Here is a 10357-nt window from a genome sequence, read left to right as displayed (position 1 = left end):
CTCTCCAGGATGAATCTGTTTGTTTTCTTGGCAGTCCATACTCTTCTCCAGCACCACAGCTCAAAGGCATCAATTCTCCTTCTGTCCTCCCTAGTCATTGTCCAACTCTCTGAAGCATAACAAGTAATTAGATCATGGCCTGTATCAGGTGCACCTTAGTCTCCAGAGAGACACATAGTTGACCAGTTTGGTTTTTTTTTCTTAAAACACTCAATTTAGGACATGCCATCATAAACTTCTTCCTCTGTTTCCTCTGTTTAACTATCAACTCAGACATAAATGTTACATTGTCTTATCATTCCCCGGGGGTCATGGGATTCTTCAAGTTTTGTATTAGGCAAATCATTTAATGTAAATAAAGGAAAATATATCATTTCCTAAGATGCATCAATTGGGCTCTCTTTGTCCAAAGCAAAGGTAAGTGGAGAAAAAAATAAATTGCATGGAAACAATTAGTCTAAAATATTAATAGACTATACAAACCCAAACATCCATGATCCTGAGACTGGAAGAACAAGATGATACCTAACCACCACTGCTGAAAGGAATCATACATAACAGGAGGTCCTAAGGCTCTGATGAAAGTATTACATTTGCCCAGGGTTTCTGGTGGCTCAGTGGTAAGAAGCTGCTTTGCAATCCCAAAGGCACACAGTTCCAATCCATCATCTGCTCCATTGAACAGAGGTAGGCAGTCTCCTCCTGTGTGATTTACTGCTTCTGAAAATACACTAGAAGGTCAGCTGTGAGTTAGTTCTGACTTGATGGCACACAACAACAGCAAAGTTCATGAAGCAGAAATAAAGAGTAAAGGAGATTAAATGAAAGGAATAAACACAGAGAGAAAATGATAGGGTGGTTTTAATAAGATCAAAATTTTCTATATATGTATCAGTTATAAAATTATAGTTATATAATTATAAAACTAAAATCAGTTTTCTTCAGCCTGAAAAACTAGTTACTTAGCCTCCAAATTCTCTGCTTCCTGTCTTTAGTCAGGTAAAGTAGTTTGGTCTGTCAGTTTACCAGAAGGGGAAATGCATCTCTTCTAGGTCTCTCTCAGGCTGTTTCCCAGTCATATGTCAATTGTGTCTTAACCTGCCTGTCTACCAGGAAGGGGACTGTGCCCCTCCTGAATTACTTGTACTAAAATATGAACTATTATTTTCAGATGTAGAAATAACCATTTTTTACTAACATAAGTGCATTGTTAAATGAGCTAGAGTTTGACCCTAGTATAAAACCTGATGACCACTCCCAGACAGAGAGGCAGTCTTGGAGGTGACTCGCTGTCTCCCAGATCTGTGTAATAAAATGCTTATGGATATTGCAATCAGTTGGTCTTATTGGTAATTGACTACAGAAAAAAACCCTTGTGTTCAGTAAAAATGAGTTAAGGAGAGGTGAGTTGAGTTGACTAAATAAGTTTGTGGTTAGACTCACCAATAGTTTGGACTTGTAAAGAAATTGTTTGCACAGGCTCCAGATTTTACCCCCTTTCTGTATTGCAGTTATTCAAAACAGTGTAATATTAGATTAACATTCAGAATTGTCATTTTTTTTAATAGTATAAAAGGCTCAGCTCAGCAGACTCCAGTTGAAAATTTTTCTTCAATTAATCTTTAGTTGACTCTTATCACCTGAAGCTTGAAGCACATTCAGTCACTTCATCTGTTCCTTGATCTCTAACAAGTTTGTTGAAACCAGTTCCAAATCACTTAGCTGTTTCCTTATTATTTTGACTTGGTGATATTGAAATGACAGCTGTATAACAATTTTAGGCCAAGATTTTCATGAAAGCTAATCCTGCTAAGGACTTCTACAATAGATTCATATGCTCAGCAAATGGATTTCATGAGAGTCTAGGAATCCATACAAAGGCTTAAGAATTTGTGCTGTGGGAGGAGAGACAATGGAAAGCAGGGAAGATAAAATTACTTACTATCAGCACTGAAACTGCCTCTAGGATATATGGGGGGAATGCTGAAATTAATGAAGGTCAGTCAGTCTTGGAGAGATTTTTGAGTGTTACAAATGATTTTCTCTCTTCTACTAGTTGTGCTGCTAATGTAAATACACCACTTCTCTGGCAGTTCAAATCCATTAGCATCTTTAAGGAACAAAAATTGGATATTTCCTCCTGACTGAGGCTCAATGTCAAGAAGACAAAGATTCTCACCACTGTACCAATAGGCAGCGTCAGGATGGATGGCGAAGAGATTGAGATTGTTCACAGCTTCAGTTTGCTCGGCTCCGCAGTCAACACTCTTGGCACCAGCACTCAGGAAATAAAAAAGCGTATCACTATGGGAAAGTCTGCTGTTAGGGACATCTCTAAAGTACTCAAGAGCAACGGTGTCTCTCTGGAGACTAAGGTGCGCCTGATACAGGCCATGGTCTTTGCAATCGCTTGTTATGCATCAGAGAGTTGGACAATGACTAGGGAGGATAGAAGGAGAGTTGATGCCTTTGAGCTGTGGTGCTGGAGAAGAGTATTGAATGTACCATGGACTGCCAGGAAAACAAGATTCATCCTGGAGAGGATTAAACCAAGCAACACCTTGGAGGCAAGGATTCTGGGGCTTTGTCTGACATACTTTGGACATGTTGCCAGGAGGGATGGGTCCTTGGAGAACCCTCTATGAGATGGATTGATTCAGTGACTGGGGTAATCGGGATGGGTGTGTCAGAGGCAGTGCGGTTGGCGCAGGATAGAGCAGGGTTTATGGCTGTTGTGCATAGGGTCGCTATGAGTCGCAAACGACTCAACGGCACATAACCACATAACAACAACAACAAATTAAGGTCAGTCTCCAAAAAGCCAATGAAGGATTAACTTATGAGTTCAACTTGATGGTAATGAGTTAAGGTGAGGTGAGTTGTGATGACTAACTTAATAAGTTTGTAGTTAGATTCACCCAATGGCACTGTGGAAGAAAGGCCTGGACATCTGCTTCTGTTAAGATAATTTTTTAAAAATAAAAATTATACTAGTTTATTTACAAAATTCAAATACATTGTTATTCATACCAGAACATTCCCATTTCCCTCACTTTCCAACCCATCATGCATCTGCTTCCACTCTCTCTCCCCGCCCCATGGATCCTCATGCTCATTCTACAGTAATGGTTTTATGTATTATTTGTCCTTGTGGAACTGAGTTAGTTTCTCTGCATTATGCTCTCAGTCCCTCTCAAGTTAGGTAATACTTTTATACTGGTTTTCATGTTAAGATAATTTTTGTTGTTGTTATGTGCTCTCAAGTCAGAACTGACTATAGATGACCCACCAGTGGGTTTTAAGAGGCTGTAAATTACAGGAGAAGAAGAGATTGCTCATCTTTCTCCCTCGGAGTAGCTGGTGGATTTGAACCACTTGCCTTTGGAATAGCAGTGCAGCTTCTTAACACTAAACACCCAGAGCTACCCAGAAAATCCTATAGAACAATTATGCTCTGTGGCCCAAGGGATCACTATAAATAAGAACTAACATGAAGGCAAAGGTAGTTTGTTAGGGTGGTTCTATTGTTTCGGTTTGGTTTTTTTATGTGTTCTAGAGATGAGGGTTGAAGGTAAGCTACCAAAGACATCTATCTTGTCACTTTACCTATGACTTTTCTTAGATTATAATTCCTCCCAGAAACATTCATTGAATCCTAACACTAGAGAATTTTAATCATTACCCTCAGAGACAAAATTTCAGCCTTCATTTGAAGGTAATGATTTTAACTGATGATTTTTGTCTTTGAGTCTCTACTGGATTATCTAGAAGTCCCTTACGGAGCAATAGTGATGAAACAGAAAAGACTAACAACTGCACCACCTCAATGGGACCTGTAACACTGCTCTAACCAGATGGTGGCATTTAAGGTACAGACAAATACAAATTCTGAAGCACTTCTATGAGAATTTTGTGTTTTCAGTTAGAGAATTAAAACAGCCACCATCTAATTTGCAAGTTTAAAATTGCAAATCCAACTCTTGGGAGAAAATTGGGTGAATCACAAGTGACTGTTGCCTAAGTTTCACATGAGTAAATACATTGGCTGTATTAGTATTACTCAAAACTCAGAGCCACAAAACGCATTTTAATATCATTATATTTGTAGAAGAATGACACAATTATTTTCAGAATAATTAACTCCTCAGTTTAGTGACAATTATATTCCATTATAATAATTAAAATCACACCCTGCTATTTGGATGAACTCAATAGAATAATGATTTCTTAGGGGAAGATTTAACCGGATCATTGTTTTTCCCTCCAGTATCAAAAAATGCCTGTAAAATTATTTTAACTCATTGTATTGCTGCTTAATTTTTAATTTGCTTGCTGTCCTGCTAAAAGAAATATCACAAACAAGATGGCACCTTAAACCATCTGTCGGTTACATTTGTTACTAGAAGAGATGCAGAGATGACAGATAAGCATAGTAGCAGGCCTACTCTAAAGAAGAGAAGTGCCTAAGTAAGGAGAGTTGAAACAGACGGTGAGTAGAATAGTTGTATTACAAAACAGTGGTCCTGTGAAAGCAGGGTCTTAGCAATTGAGTGTGTTAAAGTGAGTTTAGGTCAACAACTCTCTTCAGGATAAAGTTTGCAAGCATTTGGAAGGGTATAGAGGCTCCAGAAAAGTGACTTTGGGTTTAGGGAAGCTCTTCTGGTTTTGTTTTTGGTTTTAAAGACTGTTAAGAGTAAGGAAAAAAACAGGAAAAACACCTTGTATCAATAAGGCAGGATTATTGAGTTACCTTTAAAGCACATTGCTGTTGTTATGTGCCTCAGAGTCACTTGTGACTCATAGCGATCCTGTGTACAACATCTCTAAACCCTGCTCTCTCCTGTGTCAATCTCATGGTCTCCGACACACCCACCCTGGTTTCCCCAGTCACTGAATCAATCCACCTCCTAGAGGGTCTTCCCCTCCTGCGCTGTCCCTCCACCCTCCCAAGCATGACGTCCTTCTCCAAGGATCAGTCCCTCCTTTCAACATGTCCAAAGTATGTCAGACTAATTTTCAGCCACTCTAATGTAGGCAATATATTTTCATTAATATTTTTATCATTCATATACATTGTGCTTCATCCATGTACATTATATTCCATAGTCATTCACTTGCAAGTATTATTTTGGTAGTTATTGCTACTGCTGTATGCTATGAATCTTGAAACTTCTCAGGTACTGGATGCAACAGGTGTACTTTGGTCCTTAAATTAACATCATTGCTCCTCAAAAATTTGGAGAGCTCCTTGACTAGGATGATCCCTATAGCTGAGTAAGAATGAAGTAAGAATGACTAATTAAGTTGAGGTGGCAAAATAACAAATAAATAAAAACAACCTACAAGAGAACATGGAAATTCATCTTTCTGGAGCAAGTTCTTATGTCTTGAGCTTGATTCTTACATCCATCTTCTATATGCACCTGGTCTAATTCCTTTAGAGGTCTCATTTGTAACTTGGTTTCATCAGTGGCAGATCTAGGCGAGTGAAATCTCTAAACACTGATAATCTATGGTGTCTGCAGACAGACTATATGAGTTACATATTTACATAAGTATGTATGTATGTGTGTGTATGTATCTTAGCTATCCATATGATATAACTTCTTTTTTTAACCGGTAACATATTGTTAGCAATTGAAGATAAAAATGACTTATGCCATTTTAGCAGAGTGGTTTTGGATACTAAGATTTTTAGCATACACCATATTTTTTTGCAAAACCAGTATTTTACAACAAAGAAAATGAGTCTGTGAGCTTAGAACTTAGTTGTTTTAACAGTCAATGTAAAATATTGTTCATATCCAAAAATGAACAATTAACTCTCACCAACATTTAAGTGACTTATAGTTCAATTTTGGTCCTTGTTTTGCATAAATATTATGACAATAAAAGGATACTTATAATGGATATTTATATTGGAAACTAGAGTGGCATCTACTTCCTAAACAACATGCATCTGGAACCTCTATGAACTTTGATCTACGTTGATAGTTGTAGAGCGGCTTCAGACCTTCTGTTCATAGGGTCACTATGAGTTGTTCTTGAGTCAAAGGCAATCAACAACACAAACAACATAAATGGATAAATGATGATAATTCAGTGATCAGAAACCAAATATTACAAGAAATGACTTAATTTTATTTTTAGAAAATTTTGTCTCAAATATGCTGTAGTTAAAACATTACTTTTCATAATTCTTGCTGTGTTTGTTCTCTTTGCATCAAACACTTCTTCAATTACAAGTCTTTGAAAGTCTGCCTCTTTTTAGTGACCTTCCACTTTACCAAGCATGTTACTTTTCTCCAGGCACTGTGACCTCTTGCTAGTACTAAGTCTTCCCATCCTCAGTTTCAAACAGAATTCTAGCTGTACTTCTTAAAAGATATAATTGTTTGATTTTCTGACAATTTATGGTACACTCAGTATTTTTCTCCAACACCATAATTCAGATGCATTCTGAATTCTTCTGTCATTCTTATTCATTATTTAGTTTTCAAATGTATAATGAGGCAATTGGAAATAACCACAGCTTGTGTCAAGTATACCTTGTCCTCAGAATGGTATCTCTGACCTTTAACACTCTAAAGAGGTTTATTACAGCACATTTGCTCTTTGCAGAACGTTATTTGAGTTCTTTTTTTTAGTTGGTTTTAACTTCATTTCCTTTTCTTAATTTAGTTATTTTAAATTGATTAGCTTACAAAGTTCGTATACATTGTGTTTCAGACTATCCTTCATTCACACTGTGTTCCATACAATTATTCCCATGCATATGTTTTATAAAATTAATCACCATTGTACTATGCTTATCATTACCCTCTGAATTCTTGACTTCTGCTTCCATGGATATTGACTGTGGGTCCAAATAGAGGTGAAATCTTTTACAATTTCAATATTTTCTTAATTTATCATGACTTTATTTATTGGTCTAGTGTGAAAACTTGCTTTTTTTTTAGTGTTGAGGTGAAATTCACATTGAAAGCTTCAGCTTTAAGTTTTGCTGGTAGGATACACTTTCAGCAGGTAAGAGTGTGCCATCTGCATTATAAGGGTTGTTAAACAGTCTTCCTCCAAGCCTGATCTTATAAGCTTCTTCATTTAGTCCAGCTTTTTGGATTATTTGCTCAGTTTACTGATTGAATAAGTACAGTGGAAGGATATAATCCTGATGAACTGATTTTAAACCATAACTCATCTTTCTGTTCTGTTTAAACAGCTTTTAGTTTATGGACAGGTTCTGCACTAGTAGTTTAGTGGTCTCAAATACCCATTCTTTTAAATGTCAACTATAGTTTTTATAATGCACATAGTCAAATTCCTTTGCATAATGACAGATAAACATGTTTCTGGTATTCTTTAATTTCAGCAAAGATTTATCTGATGTTAACATTAATGTTCCTCTTTCCATCCCTCTTCTAAATGTAGCTTGAGAACCTCTGGTAATTATTTCCAATGTACTGCTGCAGCTGCTTTTGATTTCTTTTCAGCAAAATTTCACTTGCATGTGATGCTAGTATTATTGTACTGCAATTTTACTTATAATACACGGTGTTAGAAATATTGTTTTGCAATTTTCTTATTCTGTTGTGTTATCATTCTTTAGAGTAGATTGATTTTGTTGTTCTTATGTGCTATCAAGTCGAGTACAACTCATAGTGACTCTATGAACAAAAGATCTGAACCGAGTCATGTCCTGCCCCATTCTCACACTTCCTGACACACAAGAGAACATTGCAGCAGTCACTGTGTCAGTCCATCTGGTTGAGGGTCTTCCTCTCCTTTGCTGACCCTCCACCCTTCCCAACATAATTTTCCTTTCCAAGGAATAGCACCTCAAACAAGATGAAGCAGTGACAGTTTCAATCTCTTCTCCATCCATCATGACACTGCCTATTGGTCCAGCGGTAAAAATCTTTGTTTTCTTGATATTGAGATGCAGTCCTTACCAAAGGCTGCATTCCTTTATCTTCTGCAACAAATGATTGAAATCCTCCTCACTTTTAGCAAGCAAGGTTGTGTCTTCTATATAATGCAAGTTATTGATGAGTCTCCCACTAACCCTGATGCCACCTTCCTCTTCATAGAGTCCAGCTTCTTGCATAGTTTGCTCAGAAGATAAATTGAACATGTATGGAGATAGACTACAACCCTAACACTCTCCATTCTCAAATCCAAACCATGCAGTGCTCCTCTACTCCATGGGCACAAAAGCCTCCAGATCTGGGCATGGGTTACACATGAGCACAATCAAGTGCTCTGGGATTCCCATTCTTCTCAATGTCAACCACAACTTGTCATGATCCACACAGTCAAACACCTTTACATAGTCACTAAAGCACAATAGACATTCTTCTGCTATGCCTTACCTTCAGCCAAGATCCATCTGACATCAGCAATTATATCCCTGCTGCCACAGCCTCTTCTAAATCCCACTTGAACTTATGGCAACTCACTATCTTATGTACTGTTCCAGCAGTTTTTTTAATGATCTTCAGCAGTATTTTGCTTGCATGTAATAACAATGATATTGCCCATTAGAATAGGTACAAATGTGTCTGTTCTTTCAGTCAGCTAGCGAGATAGCTATTTACCAAATATCTTTGCATAAATCAGTGTAAACCAATTGTGTTACACCACTTTGTTTAAAAATGTTAATTGATCTTCTATCAATTCATGGGACTTTTTTGTAGTATGTAGTTATACAAAATTTAACTCAATCTTTAATTGATGGGAGTTATCCAGAAGTGTCATAACTTTGGCATTTGTTGATAGATTTGAGATACCTCAATCATTTATTTGTTTCTTTCTAATGCCTTTCCTATGGTGAACAACTTATTAACCTGTATTTAGTAAATTTTGTTTTATTGTGCTTAAGAATTTTCAAAATCTTCTCTCAGATTGTCTAACTACTCTATGACTGAGAGAGATCTATGAATATCTTTAAATATACATTTGAATCTTGGAGAAATTAAATAATCTGACAAAAATGCATGATGATATTACCACTAATAACAAAATCAGGTTCATTACTATAGACTGTGTATCTGTAGCTTGCATTTTGTTGACTATATTTTCAGCTTCTCTTTTGGTATCTCCTTTTTTATCTCTTCTCATATCTCAATTAGTTAACATACATTGGTTCATATACATAAAGTTTCATACATACATTCTATTTTATATAATCTTTCATTTACAGTGTGTTTTATTCATGTACATTATATTTATACAGTCATTTATACACATTGTATTTCATATCATGTATTACTATTGATCTACTCCTAATAATATTCATATTACCCGATCTTTTCAATCCCATTGAATCTTTCCTATGCCTTCACTCCCCATACACCAACTAACCCCTATCACTAATCCTAGTGATTTACCACCTCCCTCATTTTCCATCCATTTCTTCTTTTCCCTTCCTCTTTTGAACATTTATACACATCTTTGCTCAGTTATCCTTCTGCTTTTACAATAATGGTCTAATGCATAACGACCCTTTTGAGACTGATTTAGTTCATGCAGCATAGTTCTTTTTAGACTCTCATATTTTACAAAATCATTGTTCTTCAATGTTGCATACTTCTCCATTGTGTGACTATACCACAATTCATCATTATCTCCATTCACTAGTTGATGAGCATTTGGGCTTTTTGCACTTTCTTGCTACTTTGAATAAAGTTGCTATGAACATAGATGTACATATCTCCACTCATGTTTTAGTTCGAACTGTGTACCTCTGGGATTGCAGTGCAGCTTCTTGCTAATAGGCTGCCAGAGCTATCCTACTTCAGGAATTTTTGACAAAATAGTTTAGATGGTCCACAGTGAGATCTGCAGTAAGTTGAGTCTCTTTTAATTTGATAATTTATATCACAAGTAGAAAAATTATTCCATAAGTCTGGGTCTGTATGTCCAATATTTATGGAGCCTGCAGATGCAATATTTTTAGACAGTTTTATTTTCTAAACCATTTTTGTTTAAATCAAAGGATAAATGCAGATATTGGAACAATTTCTGGCTTATTTGCCTTATTATTAGTAATTAGGGAGCTCCGTTTGCATGGTTTCAAAAAAAACCACAACTGTATGTACTGTAATTCAAAAGGCACACGATTCAAATTCACCACTTGTTCCATGGAAGAAGGATGGACAGTGTCTTCCCATACAATTAACTGCTTCTTAAAACCTACCAGAGGATCAGCAATTGGTTGGTTCCAACTCAGTGATACACAACAACAAATAGTAATTTAAGTGTGAGTGCTAATAGCAGTTTACATCCACTCTATCTAAGCATTCAACTGAAGAAGTCTCTTCTGATTAATTTTGTGTATAAAATTAATAAACATAAAATT

Source organism: Elephantulus edwardii, unplaced genomic scaffold (genome assembly GCF_000299155.1).
Source record: "Elephantulus edwardii isolate Elephantulus edwardi_28Jun2011 unplaced genomic scaffold, EleEdw1.0 scaffold00500, whole genome shotgun sequence".
Lineage (NCBI taxonomy): Eukaryota > Metazoa > Chordata > Mammalia > Macroscelidea > Macroscelididae > Elephantulus > Elephantulus edwardii.
The sequence above is the reverse complement of the archived record's forward strand: the minus strand, read 5'-3'. Positions refer to the sequence as shown.